Here is a 4,354-nt window from a genome sequence, read left to right as displayed (position 1 = left end):
CTTTTCATTCTCTTTGGTTGCTTGTCTTCTTTGTGATATTACTATAATGTTCTGTAGATTTTTTTTTTTTTGGGGGGGGGGCACTCATGAGGTGGACACCATGCTACATGTATTACACAATTTGTCAAAATGCACTCTAAACATTTTCCATCTTAATAACATCTTAATAATTGTATTTGTCATTACTACCTCACCCTTACGAATGTGTCAAATATTCTATTTGCATGATAAAATGAAATATATTTCCATTTTCTTATTTCCAGGGTTAACATTATACCCCTTTTCATGTTTGCTAAATTGTGGTACGTATTTGATCTATGTTGTGCTTAGCTTGCCTTTGATAAACATCTTGTTTGCATATTATTGTGTATCATATCAGCATGGAGTCTGTCCACCTAGAAATGACAGCCCCCCCCCCCTTACCGGGTTGAGTAAAGAGTGGTCTTAAATGTGTTTAACCCTAACTAGGCTGGGCTTTTTTGGCTGTTCTGTGGCAGGGGGAGGGTTGATTCAACCAACCCCCCCCCCCCCCCCCCCGAGATCTCGGCCGCCGATCGCATGAGCTCCGCAAAAATTTGCACGCTGGTAGTGTGCGATGTAATCTACAAGGCTGTATGGTAAAATTTTCCAAGATAATGAGATTTTATTTTATATGAATTATGCTAATTTATGCATAAATCATACTTTTTGCTCTAATTCAATAAAGCTCCTAGAATGATAATTTTTGGTAAAAATATCCTTTGTAGCATTCTTAACAATCGCAATTGAAAAAACTTCGGTTTGGAAATCAATTTCTTATGTATTTTATTGTTTTATGAATTTCTTATGTATTTCTTTGTTTTTCAACCTTTTGTTTTTGTCTCACCTGCATAGCAGAGTGAGACTATAGGCGCCGCTTTTCCGACGGCGGCGGCGGCGTCAACACCAAATCTTAACCTGAGGTTAAGTTTTTGAAATGACAGCATAACTTAGAAAGTATATGGACCTAGTTCATGAAACTTGGCCATAAGGTTAATCAAGTATTACTGAACATCCTGCCTGAGTTTCATGTCACATGACCAAGGTCAAAGGTCATTTAGGGTCAATGAACTTAGACCATGTTGGGGGAATCAACATCAAAATCTTAACCTAAGGTTAAGTTTTTGAAATGTCATCATAGAAAATATATGGACCTAGTTCATGAAACTTATACATAAGGTTAATCAAGTATCACTGAACATCCTGCATGAGTTTCACGTCACATGACCTAGGTCAAAGGTCATTTAGGGTCAATGAACTTTGGCCGAATTGGGGGTATCTGTTGAATTACCATCATAACTTTGAAAGTTTATGGATCTGATTCATGAAACTTGGACATAATAGTAATCAAGTATTACTGAACATCCTGTGCAAGTTTCAGGTCACATGATCAAGGTCAAAGGTCATTTAGGGTCAATGAACTTTGGCCAAATTGGGGTATTTGTTGAATTACAGCCATAAATTTGAAAGTGTGTTGGTCTAGTTCATAAAACTTGGACATAATAGTAATCAAGTATCACTGAACATCCTGTGCGAGTTTCAGGTCACATGATCAAGGTCAAAGGTCATGTAAGGTCAAAGAACTTTGGCCACGTTGGGGGTATTTGTTGAATTGCCATCATATCTCTTTAAGTGTATTGGTCTAGTTCATAAAACGTGGAAATAAGAGTAACCAAGTATCACTGAACATCTTGTGCGAGTTATAGTAGTTTTCAAAATCAGCACTGCTGCTATATTGAATCGCGTGATGCAGGTGAGACGGCCAGAGGCATTCCACTTGTTCTTTGTTTTCACCAGATTTATTGCACAACCTTATTGAAGCATAATTATGCTAAAATCAATTGATTTCAGCTGTTTCAAGTAAAAATAATCATATCTTTATGAATAAGATGAGAAAACTCAATTTACATTGACTTAGTACACAAATCACGTTTTGGAACTATTTTAGGTCAGACATGCACTTACGAAATGTTGCATAATTTTGGAACCGCGTACCTGGGCATCGTAAATTTGGTCTCAAAAGATGCGTGAGACTTAAAAGTATAAACTCTGCGAGTGGCGCAGTAAAAAAACTTCGCGCGGTGGAATGATCGCAGAAAATGTCGAGGGGGGTGATTCAACCCCCCCCCCCAGGCCTGTTTAGGGTTAAGCCCATTCAGGTGTTGAATTTCAATCATCTATACTTGATGGTTAACTGATGGGGAAAATGAGGGATAAGGAGAGTGATTGAGATAAAGAATCGGGAGAAGAGTGGGGGGAGGGATAGAGTCTAGAAAATGGGGTATAAGTATAAAGGGGCTTGTGAAAATACTGTTGGCGAAGAAAGGGAAGTGGTAAATGAATAGGAGTAAGATGGTTCAGAAATCACAAGAGGAGAGAGAGAGGAACAAGAGGGGGGTGATGGATAGGTATAGTAGATAGTTATGAGAAACGGAACGTGGTTACAGGGGGGGGGGGGGTTAAGAGAAAGGGGCAGCTGTGCCAAAGATGTGTATTTTTATAGTGGTAACATTGAATTTGAGGGGCTGATGACCCTTGTTACTGAAGCCCTTATACAACAAGCTCCCAGACGAGAGTGGGGAGAGGAAGATAAAAAAAAGAAAAACGTGTGTGAAATGGGGGGGGGGGGGGGTGGTTGTAAGGTAGGCAGGAATGTCGCCAGTAAAGGAGGGGGCAAGATAACTTGTCAATTGCATTATGTAAGCTTATTCTAGAGTGACGTAGCCCAAATCTCTCCCTTTCTTCTATCTTTATTGCTCCCTTATGTTCCCAATCCTTTATTTTCGGGGTCACCCCCCCCCCCCCCCGGGTAGGCAAAGGCAAGTAGGGAAAGAAAATGGGGGAAAGAAGGGAAAGAAAAAAAAAGAGGGGGAAACCAAAGACAGAGAAGTGGAGACTAAAAGAAGAGGAAAAGTGGGGAATAGGAAAGAAAAGGAGGGGAAAACGAAAAAATGGGGGGGGGGGGGGGGGAGACAGAAAATAGAAAATTGGGGAGAGAGGGAATAGGGAAAAAAAGAATATAAGGGGAAAATTAGCTGCATTGGGTGGTGCCCAATTGATCTAGAGGCGTCAAAATTTGTCTTTTATATATAGGGGGGTCAATTTGACTAGAATCACGATGTTGATAATAAACTTAATCAAATATAAAGAGACGGGGGGAAGGGTCAACACGATTTTCAGGAGGCACAAAGATAGCGCCTCAAAATTTCATTTTTTTTTAAGTCTTGTGAATTTTTAAAACCAAATTCGCGACATATACGGATTGGTATATGGTGACAACCAGTGGCGTAGCTACGGGGGGGCCTGGGGGGGCACGTGCCCCCCCTGAGATTTGGTGTGCCCCCCCAGGTGCCCCCCCAGAAAAAATTGGCAGAGCAAAAAAAAAAGAAAAAAGGGAGAAAGAAGAAAAGAAAAAAGGAAAAGAAGAAAAGAAAAAAAGGAAAAGAAGAAGAAAGACAGAAGAAAAAAAGAAGAGGAAAATAAGAGGAGGAAGACGAGTAAATGAAATAATGGGAGGGGAAGACTTGCAATTAAAAAACAAATCTTTTCATGTTACTATATAAAATTTTTGCTGGCGCTTCGCGCCAGAATTGCCTGTTTGATGAGATTCATATCTTGCTCAATAGGCTGATATGGAGCAAGTTTTGAAGTCAATATGCAAAACATATTTTAGCTCGGACATCGAGCTTTCATTATTTTTTTCATTTACAATTTAAGTGCTCTGTAAAATGTCCGTTTTACGGTCTACATATCAGCATTTTAAGCTCACGCTGCATGGTCACATTGTTTGATTTGCCAAGTTCATATTGTCTAAGTGTATTCCATAATGTTCCATTAAACAAATGTATTCAGAATGCCCAGATTCTAGGTCTAAATCTAAAACATGCGCGATAGCCTGCATGTTCTTTATTCAAAATTAGAAAGTCAAAAAGGGGCCTAAGCTTTCGATCCTAGCAGAATCTTCGTCGGAGGCAAAATGACCTTTATTCAAAATGGACTTAAATTATCCAGTTTCACATCAGAATATCAATAATTGTCTGCTCACGCTTCACGATCGCATTATTAATGATACCCAATTGACTATATCCTATTTATGATTTACAAAATATGAATTGAGTGTCCCGCTTTTAGGTCTAAAATCTCAATTTTCTTCCTCGCGCTTCGCGCTCGCATCAATTGTTTAGTGCCATACCTATCCCATTTATTAATACAAAAAGTGCTTAGAATTACCATTTTTTAGGTCGGAATGTTAAAAAATTTGCTCGCGCTTCGCGCTCGCATTATTGAAATATATACCGTCTTCGTGGGTAACTGTAAGCAGTCCTTAACAGGTCCC

This window comes from Lytechinus pictus, chromosome 8 (genome assembly GCF_037042905.1).
Source record: "Lytechinus pictus isolate F3 Inbred chromosome 8, Lp3.0, whole genome shotgun sequence".
NCBI lineage: Eukaryota > Metazoa > Echinodermata > Echinoidea > Temnopleuroida > Toxopneustidae > Lytechinus > Lytechinus pictus.
The sequence above is the reverse complement of the archived record's forward strand: the minus strand, read 5'-3'. Positions refer to the sequence as shown.